General features: G+C 38.0%; 1 protein-coding gene across 3 annotated transcripts in view; it reads left to right on the top strand.

Annotated features, from left to right (window-relative positions):
* PKIB (cAMP-dependent protein kinase inhibitor beta) overlaps positions 1-11,407 on the top strand; it is a 121,312-nt gene that overhangs the window by 22,265 nt on the left and 87,640 nt on the right. The window contains exon 2 of one of the 3 annotated variants that reach the window (XM_061427443.1): positions 5,260-5,357. The exons of the other annotated variants lie outside the window; for them this stretch is intronic. The gene's annotated coding sequence lies outside the window, so the exon portion shown is untranslated. The remainder of the gene's footprint in view (positions 1-5,259; positions 5,358-11,407) is intronic. 3 annotated transcript variants of the gene reach the window in all.

The raw sequence follows: 11,407 nt of genomic DNA, 5'->3' as shown, positions 1-11,407 counted from the left end.
GGAAATGGTTAAAAAATAGAGGAAATGAATAAGTGACGGTTTCTCCAAAAAAGTCATATTTCTTAGAGGTTTGCGATAAGAAGCATCAAGGAACTGTCTTTTAGTCATGAGAAAAATAATACAGGGGGAAAGTTGTATGTAAAAGCTAGGTCAACAGTCCAGGTATATTTTCAGCAATGATGCACAGCAGATCAGTTACAGGCTTTCTAGTCAGACAGAGCTGAATATGAACCCTGTCTCTGTGATTTATTAGCTGTCTGACGTTAGAGAGGTATCACCATCTTCAAAAAAAGTCTGTTTTTCTTTTTTGGAAAAAAAGGTTAATTGTGATGATAAAGTGGAATAAATGCAAAGTGTCTAGCAAGACTCATGACACAGAACAGGTATTTATGAAATGTTGAAATCTTTTTTTCTCCTCTCCTAGCAGCAACACAAACAAAACGAGGGTCATCCTAGAGACCTGAAGGGTCAAGGCAGTTTGATAGTGGGATTGTGGGGCCAAAGTTGCTCAGCATTTTAAAGATTCTTGTTCAACTTTGCCAAATTGTTATGTAAAAACAATATTACAGTATAGGTATTATATTTTTAATTAGAAAACCTGATTTTACTTTGCCTATGGTTGTGATATTGATTTGAACCTTAGGAAACAGGATGTTTAACTGTACTAATTGAATCTGAAACATGAATGTATTTCTGATTCTTAGTCATTTTCATCAGTTTCTCTTAATTCATTCTTTAGCTACTGAGGCTTCAGTCAAAAATTTTTGAATTAAATATTTTAGATAGATTAGAGATAGATTAGATAGATTTTAGATAGATTAGATAGATTTACAGAAATTAGGTAAATTTTTGATTTTGGTCATTTGTGTATATTTCTTATCAGCTGCTGTCGCTGTAACCCTGAGTCCCCTGAAACAGGGTCTTTGTTTTCTCTGTGGCATCTACCACATGGTTTAGTTGCTAAATAATGTCCAGGTCTTGAGACCTCATGGACTATAGCCCGCCAGGCTCCTCTGTCCATGGGATTCTCCAGACAAGAATACTGGCGTGGGTTGCCATTTCCTTCTCCAGCAGATCCTCCCGACCCAGGGATTGAACCCAGGTCTCCTGCATTGCAGGCAGATTCTTTATTGACTGAGCTACGAGGGAAGATTTACCACATGGTAGATAACAGTATTTGATGAATGACAGAATGGATAAAACAGGTTATTTGTGATTTTATGTACATACAATAGCTATTAAAAATTTTGAAAATGTAGCAGTTGCCAAGGATCTGGTTAGTAGGGTAGTTTAAAAACTATTGCAGTTATAGAAATCAAGCATATACAGTAGAAAAAAATAGAAGATACTAGTCTAAGGGTTAAAAGAGGGAAACTTAAAAATATGTAAAGAAATTTGAAGAGAATACTGTAGTGCTAATTTAGTTGTGATCCCTTTTATAAATGGGCTTACCAGGTGGTGCTAGTGGTTCAGAACCCACCTGCCAATGTAAGAGACATAAGAGATGAGGTTTTGATCCCTGGGTGGGAAGCATCCCCTGGAGAAGGGCATGGCAACCCACTGCAGTTTTCTTGGCTGGAGAGTCCCATGGACAGAGGAGCCTGACAGGCTACAGTCCACAGGGTCGTAAAAAGTCAAACTCGACTGAAGTGACTTAGCAAATGTAAGTGTATTTCAGCTCTTAAAAAAGGTAAAAGGACCATGATATGGCATATCTGAAAATGCTAGAGATAAAATACTAAGTGCTGTAGATGGATGAATAAAACATTGCCATTCAAGATGTTCACAGGCTGCTAAGAGAGACAGACATGCACAGAGCCATCATGAGAAGTCGACCATGATAAGTGCATCAGAGAGTTATGAACAAAGTGATTTAGGGGCAGGGGTGATGACTCATAAGAAACTTGAGCAGTTCCAAAGAGCTTTACCAAAGCAGCAACCTTTGAGTTGGCTTTTAAGGAAGCTTAGAGCCTACTCGTGAGAACACAGGGGTATGACCTGCATTCTGGGCAGAAGGACCAGGAAGTTTTTAATATGGCCTATTTGTGCAATTTTTTTTGCTATTTGTTGCTAGCTCTATGTAGCCACAGAGAAGGCAATGGCACCCCACTCCAGTACTCTTGCCTGGAAACTCCCATGGAGGAGGAGCCTGGTAGGCTGCAGTCCATGGGGTCGCTAAGAGTCGGACATGACTGAGCAACTTCACTTTCACTTTTTACTTTCATGCATTGGAGAAGGAAATGGCAACCCACTCCAGTATTCTTGCCTGGAGAATCCCAGGGAAGGCGGAGCCTGGTAGGCTTCAGTCCATGGGGTTGCACAAAGTCGGACACGACTGACGCGATTTAGCAGCAGCATTAGCAGCAGCAGCAGCTATGTGGCCAAGGCATTCAAACCAGCACATTTTATCACAACTTGTACAAAGTCTGGGCTTTCCAGGTAGGTCTAGTGGTAGAGAACCCACCTGCCCGTGCCGGAGACCCCAGAGACATGGGTTTGATCACTGGTTCAGGAAGAATCCCCTGGAGAAGGAAATGGCAACCCACTCGAGTATTCTTGCCTGAAGAATCCCATGGACAGAGGAGCCTGGTGGGCTACAGTCCATAGGGTTGCAAAAAGTTGGACATTACTGAAGTGACTTAGCATGCATGCACTTAGAAAGTCTAATCAGTAAATACTGGGTTTTGAATATCTGGGTGAATGAGTGAACAAACTTACTTTCTTAATATGGGACAATAGTTTTCAAATAAAATAATTATATAATAAAGTAGTTATTGAAGGTTGTGTTTCTTTACTTGATTATACATGTGCAGTTTAAAGAAAAATTTAAACTTTGTGAACTCTGATTCACATTCATCTCATTGGTTTTTAAGAAAACACAGCCATGGACTTTATTCCTATCATTCTGTTCTGTTCTTTCTGCATTTAATATCTACACTTTTGTTGGTTTGTTTAGATGCATGAGTTCAAATATGTTCCTTTTTTTTTTTTAAGTCTAAAGTAAAACCTCCCTAAATGGAGGCCACAGTACTGCTTATACATGAAGTGATATTTAGGTTGATATTTTTATTTCCTCTTTAGAAGCAGAACAAACATCCTATTGTACACATTCTCCATTCTCCAAGTAAAAACCTACAATGCAGTGATGGGGAGTGGGATGGTATTTCTTGTTGCAAAGTGTCCAGTAATATCTGGAGGATTTAGCTGGATTTTAGAGATTGTATTAACATTTGTGGCACAAATGACAGCTGGGTTTATTAAATGGCAGTTTCAGCCAATTAAGATTTCTCATAGTTTTGAGTTCCTTTTCTTTCCCTTTTCAATTGCAGTATGTCTTCGGAAGGCAAATATATTAGAATATGATTCCTTTGGTGTTTTGTTTTTCCTTTGGAAGCCAAAACAAAACGCTTCAGAACATCATAGTCCCGAAAAGAAGCTGTAAGACTTGGGAGTGTGATCACAGCTACCTTTTTAGGATCCCAAACCAAATCGGGTGTTAAACATAAGAAACACATATTTTACTTACGCAGGACTTCAGGGAGGGTAATAAAATAACATTGTGTATTTGTGTTTCATCGTCTGTGATCTTTCTTGATTCCCAGAACAGCCTGGAGAGATAAGCAGGGTAAATATTTTCATCCCCATTCGGTAAACAAGGCTCTGTCATTTACCTGTGGAAAAAGATGAGTCTTCAAAGTCAGCATCTGATGCAGGGGTGAGCTGGAGCTAGAACTGACGAGCATTTCTGCCTCGATGTTACAAGCCTTGAGGATTTTCTTTTACTGACTTACTTGTAAGCTGTGAGGAAATGTGGGAAGCAAAGGCAAGAGAAAAGTAATGAAATTATTTGCAAATGAACTTGAAAGATGGCTAGCATGATGCTGTTGGTATTTGGAAAAAAAGACTGTATTTGAGCATCATGGTAAAATATTACTACCATGTAGAATTCCTAGGTTTTACACAAATTACAAATTCAGTTACTGTCCCAGTGTGAGTGGTCTGTGGAATATGGACTGGGAGGAGCATTTCTCAAACTGGGAAGACTAGTGAGAGACGTAATGTCTGTAAGAATCGTTGAGGTGGAGGCAGGTGTGGGTGAGGAGAGTGGAATTAGATGGTGCCTGTGGGAATGGAATTGAAAGGAAGAGTGAGTTTGAGGACAATTATGAACCTGGAGTAGACAATTTGGTGGCTTATGAGGAAAGAAAACAGCAAGCAGTACTGGACGCTCCTACTCTGAATGATCTTAGTAAAGTTAGCACATACAAGCATAGGCATATTGATGTTTCTGGCTCCATGCTTTATAGAAGAAGGAACAGACGATCTCCATAACATGAAACTTGGCTCTGTCATCTGGGACAGCTAAGCACTTGGCATGTGTCTGCTCAAGTATGTAGACCGCCTGAGTGAAAGGGAGCCTGGTTTACTCAGCGATTGGCAGTGGCCACCTCTGTCAGAAATGTCCATGGAAATGAAAATAACTCAGTTGTTTTCTACATTATTAGTTTTTAAACAGGGGCTTTTGATATAGAAAGACCTAAAAGGATAGGAACAAGGAAGCTGTGCAAGTGTATCAGATGCCCATTCATAGCAAAATTTCAAGTTACCCTTTGATGCTGAGGCATTATGTGTGGGCCAGGTTTTATTGGGTGGATCTTCTCTTCCAGAATGCCAATCACTGTGTTATGTAATTGAGGAAAACAATGTCCTTGCTCCTTGGCATTGAAATTCGAAGATGACTGCAGGGAGGTATGGCTTTTAAAGTCACACATCTGAGAAAGGCTGGCACTCAGCTGGTGAAACTCATTTCAGTGGAAAGTTGCAAAGCTGAAGAAAGCAATGTATTTTGCTCTATTGTTGATTTTACTATTTAGTAGGTATGTCTCTGACTGCTCACATTACATGGTCTTGGGGTAAAACACACAAAAAAGTTGATCCAAATACAACTGGGGGGTTTGAATAGGTGACAAAATAATAATGACAAAAAAAATTTTAAAATAGGGAACAAAATAATAAGAGAGTGCTGAGCTGCTTACTCAAGGGAATTTATCCTGCTCTTATTATAAGTCAGAAACGAATAAAAGAAGTCAGGATGAGGAATGAAAAAACAGCAATGAACGTTATTTTTTAAATTGTGTGTCATTTTGTCATTAAATTAGATGTTATTGCCCAAGGAACCATTTGTTCTTTTCCAAAACAGACAAGAAACAAAGGATGTTTATCTTAATACATCTTTTTTTCCCCTTTGTTTCCTTCAAGGGTCATGGTATACTGAAAAGGCACTCAATCAAGAGAAATCTGGGGGGAGCTGGAAACCATCAAGTTATTGAGACTACACAGGGGCAGAAAAGATAGAGGTGGGTATGCTTTTGATCCATCAATCCTGCTATTGAGGGTGTCCCTGAAAATGTCTTTGTTGCTATAGATCCAGAGGAAAGCAAAGGAAAAGGAAAGTGGGAGGTCTGTATTTTAGAAAACAAATCAATATGGTTAAATGGAAGCTTGATAGAATCTATTGTTAATGTCAAATTAATAGCATGCATGTGGAGAACTTGAGCTACACATTTCCATCCAGTGTCTGCCAGGGACCAGCAATTAGTACACAGACTAAGCTTGGTGTGATATTTACATTCTTAGCTGTGTTTATTTAAACTGTACCTAACAGAGGCAGCTAGCCCACCAAAATAAAGTTTTAAATTTGTATCCTTTAGAACAGAAGGAAAATGTATAATATTACCTATAAACTTGTGTGTGTGCTCAGTCATATCCAACTCTTTGCAACCCCATGGACTGTAACCCTCCAGGTTCCTCTTTCCATGGAATTTTCCAGGCAAGAATATTGAAGTGGGTTGCCATTTTCTACTCCAGAAGGCCTTCCAGACCCAGGACCCAGAGATCAAACCCCCATCTCTTGCGTCTCCTGCATTGGCAGGCAGATTCTTTACCACGGCGCCACCTGTGAAGCCTATAAATTTACCACTCTTCAAATACTGATCTCCCTAGAGACCATAGCAATAGCTTTATAATCAGTACATAGAAGGAAATAGTTTCGATGACATTAACTGGTACACATAAATCTCAAATACTTTTTGAGAAACCGTTTTCTGTGTGCTGCTGATGGCCTCTCTCATCTCAGTGCTGTGTTTTCCCACTGGGAGTTAGAAATTTGCTCCCCTGCTTCAGTGAAGATGGCAGACCAGAGACCATGGAGTAAGTCTCAGACTGCAGGAAGCCTCCTCCCACTCTTGGATTCCATGAGAACAGAGCTCCAAGGGAACAGGAAAACGGAAGACGTTACATTTGCTTTGGGCTCATTGCCTGGGTTTCTAAAAAGCAATGCAGCTTTCCTATTAACCTGCTGTGATTTCATTTAAACAATGGCAGTGGATTCATTTTCTTGTGTCATCTGAGCATTTTTAGTACTTTTATGTCAACTTTTCAAGTCTGTGTCAGTGGAAATTGAAATCTACTGTTAATAAAAGGTAGAACTAATATGACAAAAATTTTTATCAGAAAGCATTTATGTTTCTACATAAACGACTGGAATCTCTATACTAAGATAAAACAGCAAATACATTTATATACATTCATTTTGTATTTAAGGAAAATTGAAACTAACGTAAAATAATTGAGTCTTCATTGTGGGTCGAGTGGGTAGAGGCTTATAAACATGGTCTCATGTAATCCTTGGAGAAGGCAATGGCACCCCACTCCCGTACTCTTGCCTGGAAAATCCCACGGACAGAGGAGCCTGGTGGGGTGCAGTCCACAGGATTGCTAAGAGTCAGACACGACTAAGCAACTTCACTTTGACTTTTCACTTTCATGCAGTGGAGAAGGAAATGGAAACTCACTTTTCACTTTCATGCAATGTAGAAGGAAATGGCAACCACTCCAGTGTTCTTGCCTGGAGAATCCCAGGGACGGCAGATTCTGGTGGGCTGCTGTCTATGGGGTCGCACAGAGTTGGACACGACTGAAGCGACTTCGCAGCAGCAGCATGTAATCCTCACAATGACTGTGGGGAAAGTAAGGAAGGCATAGTCATTCCTTGTGAAAAAGTGCACTTTGCCAAGCGTACACATTTGGCTAGTGGGTGGTGAAGTTAGGATTTGAGCCTGATTTTTGTCTGATGCTTATGCCTGTGTCCTTGACCACCTTGGATAGGGAGATTTGGCATGAGCTAAAAAGTATCTTGTGTCCATCAGGTATTTATAGTTGATGGTTGAAAATATACATTTTTAAGGAACACTTTATCCCTTATTCTATGAACTCTAAAAAAGAGATGAAACATTTTTCTGATTCATTTAGTGAGGAGCATTTAACAAAAAAAATTTTTGAAAAATAATAAAAGTGTTACAAAAAAGAATATAACAAAAATTCACTGAAATACTAAATATAGTAATGTAGAAATCAACAAAATAGAATAATACAACAAAATGATGTTTCTTCTAGAAATGTACAAGTGATTAAATATTGAGAAATTTATTGTAATTTCATAGTCATAGACTAAAGGATAAAACTACGATTTTTTCACTTCCTGATTCCAAATGACACTTGATAAAATGTAACTATATTTCTTTTAAGAACACACATTTATAAAATTTAGTAACATAGGAATAGAGAGCTGTTTTTAAATTGTGAAAAGCAGGAAAAAACAAAAACATTAGATGCTTACAACATGTCCTGTTTCATCACTTATATTTAATTAGCGTCATTCTATAGATTTTAATAAATACAATAATTTTTTTAAATAGCTAACATTTTAAAAATTCTTATTGTATATGCTAGAAGCTGTTCTAAATGATTTACAAGTATTAACTCATTTAATTTTCATAACAGTTCTAGGGAATATTGACTACTGTAATTCTCATTTTACAAATTAGGAAGCTGAGACCCAGAGATGCTAAGTAACTTGGCCAAGATCACACAGCTAATAAGTTGTGTAGCTAAATAAGCACTCAAGTGGCTTAACTCATGAGTCTTTAATTTTAAATCATATGATATACTGCCTCTCAAAGGTCATGGTTATTAGCAGAGAGATGACATCTTTTTTTCTTAAAAGAGTGTATATATACTTTTTTTTTACTAAAAATCCCAAGAAAATTAATTGAAAAGCTGTTAGAATAAGAAACTTCAGGTAAGTGGACATACAGAGGATAAATATGTACAAATCAATTGACTTTTCTATAATAGCTACAAATATAAAATATGAAAAATGCCATTATAATAATAATAATGAAATATCATATATCTATGAGTAAGCTATAATAGAAATGTATAAGATTTAAATGAAGAAAATAGCATTTGATTGAGAAATGCAAAATAAGATTAGCAGTAATGAAGATTGATATTATATTCCTGGATGAGAATAATAAATATTGTAATGAGGCTAGTTTCCCCAAAATAATTTATAAAATTAATGCTATTCCATATAGGACCATAAAAAGAGTTTTAGGGCCAAGTTGGCAAAATGATTATTAAAATTCATCTGGAAGAATGAATAGACTAGGAAAAGCAAATTTTTGAAACAGAATAATAATGAAAAAGAACTTCTAATTCCAAGTATTAAAACATAAAAAATTACTGTTACTAAGACAGTATTTCAGTATGTTACTTTTTACTAAAATAAAGACTTAGGAGAAGCTAAATCATCTTGAAAATTCTCCAGATTTAAGCATACAATGGTAACATACAATGAAGACTGCATTTCATGTTGGTAGAGAAAGTATTGATTATTACAAGAACAGAATCCTAATAGTGAATTGTTAGCAAAAATTGTAACCATGAATCTTTTGTTTGTATGAAATGCAAATAAATATTAGTTTAACTGAAAAAGAAGCATAATGAGATGTAACTGAAAAATCGGCAAACATAATCTGGTCTAATATGACATCAAAGGCAAAAACCGTAATTGGAGATTGATAGACTTGACTGTGGGACATATTAAAACTTTTTACATACAAACAGAAAGGGGACTCAAACAGCATGCCTAGCACTGGATCTGAAAATTCTTTTCAGGATAGAATGAATAAATCAGCAAGTGCTGACCAATATCCCAAGTGCACTACTCTTTTGAGGCTTCATAAAGCAAAGCCCATCCTGGAATAGTGCTCATTTGTTATTGTGCTGTAGGCACGGAGCAAATTCCAAAGATGAAATTCTAGAAATCAAATCATGACATGGAAGTTAGGATTGTTCCACCTAAAAAGGTCAGCTAAATTAGAATTGTAGCATACAAGAGAATAAGGAATTTCAGCTAGACAGTTTTATAATTCATACATATGCCAGGGCATTTCATTTCAATAGAAGTGATTTACAACATCATTGAGTAATGTCTGGAGTTTTACAATGTATTAAAACACTTTATCTCTAATAAAAGTGAAACAATTCTAGTTTTCTGTCTTGAATTGTGGATAATTGCATAGAGTGACACAAGGATAAAATGGAGAGAAGTATTTCCTGTTTTATTGTAGAGAATGGTACAAGAAAAGTTGTTTCTTTATCTCCCTCTAAAGTAGCTTTGTTCCTTCTATGCTGGGGCTTTAGGACAAGTGGGAAAACAAAATGTATTATGATCAATGAACAAGGAAAAAAAGAAAAAGAAAGCTTTGATTTATTTTAAATATCCCAGGTGATATCAGCCTGGACTGACAGTCAATTCACACAAACATAAACAAAGCAGTCATTTTCTGTGCTGGGTCCTATTAGAAAAATTTCTAGACTCCAGTCTCCAAACAGACTACTCCTGTGGCTCAGTGGTAAAGATTCTATCTGCAATGCAGGAGACACAGGAGATGTGGGAAGATCCTGGGTTGGGAGGATCCTCTGGAGTAGGAAATGGTAACCCACTTAAGTATTCTTGGGCTTCCCTGGTGGTTCAGATGGTAAAGTCTTCCTGAAATGCAGGAGAACAAGGTTTGATCCCTAGGTGGTGAAGATCCCCTGGAGAAGGAAATGGCAACCCACTCCAGTATTCTTGCCTAGAGAATTCCATGGGCAGAGGAGCTACAATTCATGGGGTTGCAAAGAGTCGGACATGACTGAGCAACTAACACTTCAAGTATCCTTGTCTGGAAAATTCCATGGGCAGAGGAGCCTGACGGGCTACAGTCCATGCAGCTGGAAAGAGTCAGACATGACCGAGTATGCACACAGACAAGTCCCAAATATCTTGTGAGAAGAGTAAACGGCAGGTACATCAGCTTCCTCATCTTTCTGTTCACATTCAATCCCTCTGGGTGTCCCTGGTCACTGCTGTTTGCTCCCGAGGTCATTCCTCCTGTTCCATGCCTTTCTGCTGGTGGTCCCTCACCTGAAAGACCCTCCCCACCCCATCTCTTCCCATACGTGGTGTTCTTTTCCATTTCTAGGTTCAAATTGTCCACTGTTCTGCATTCCCTTACCCTTCTCTTCTATCCTAACGCAGCTATTATTCCTGGATCAAGTTTGTTTCTTCGGCTCGCTTTGTCTACCAACTCTAAAGAGGTTCTTCCCTCTCTGACGAAAGGGGTGGGATTGTTAATAGGTGACTTTTTCTCAGGAAGCTTAGAGGTATTGGGGGTTGGCTAACAGCCATCATCAGTGTCCTCCCTATAAGGATTTTAAGGTACTCAGGAAGTTATATCCTTTGCAGATCCATCCTGAGGCTTATGAGACATACCTGGAAATGCCTGAATCTAAAAATAAGCTCTAATAACCCTGCCAAACAAAATACTGGTTTAAGCATATATCTTTATTTGTTCACAGATGTACACCTAGTTTATCTTTGTTTTTTTCTTTTGTACATACCACATGGCTTGTGGGATCTTAGTTCCCTGACCAGGGATCAAATCTGTGCCACCCTGCAGAGTCCTAACCACTAGACCACCAGGGAAATCCCTATACTTAGTTTATTTATTATTGACCATCCTCAGAAAAAAAGTTTGGAGTAGCCAAAAGAAATGTATAAAGTGTTTTCTTGTTATAAATAATAAAAGCAAAAGAGAAGCTTAGCCATTTTGTGTTAAATAAGAGGAACACTATCAAACAAGCACACCCTAAAGATAAAGAGATAAATCTTAAGAATTTTCATGCTAGCCAGACTGTCGATTTTGAAGACTTAAAAAAAACAGAGAGCAATGACTTTTGATGGGAAAACTGGGCAACAAAACAAATAAGACCACCAACAAAGAAATCAAACAGATACCCTTGTAAAGGAAAGAAAGGGGAATATATACAAAGAAAGGTGATGGTCTTTGACACTTTAGCGCTAATTGTTAGTGATCAAAATAATGGCCATTTACTGCTCGCTGCTAAGTCACTTCAGTCGTGTCCGACTCTGTGTGACCCCATAGACGGCAGCCCACCAGGCTCCCCCGTCCCTGGGATTCTCCAGGCAAGAACACTGGAGTGGGTTGCCATTTCC

Source organism: Bos javanicus, chromosome 9 (genome assembly GCF_032452875.1).
Source record: "Bos javanicus breed banteng chromosome 9, ARS-OSU_banteng_1.0, whole genome shotgun sequence".
Taxonomy (NCBI): Eukaryota; Metazoa; Chordata; class Mammalia; order Artiodactyla; family Bovidae; genus Bos; species Bos javanicus.
This window is presented reverse-complemented; position numbering and strand designations above follow the sequence as displayed.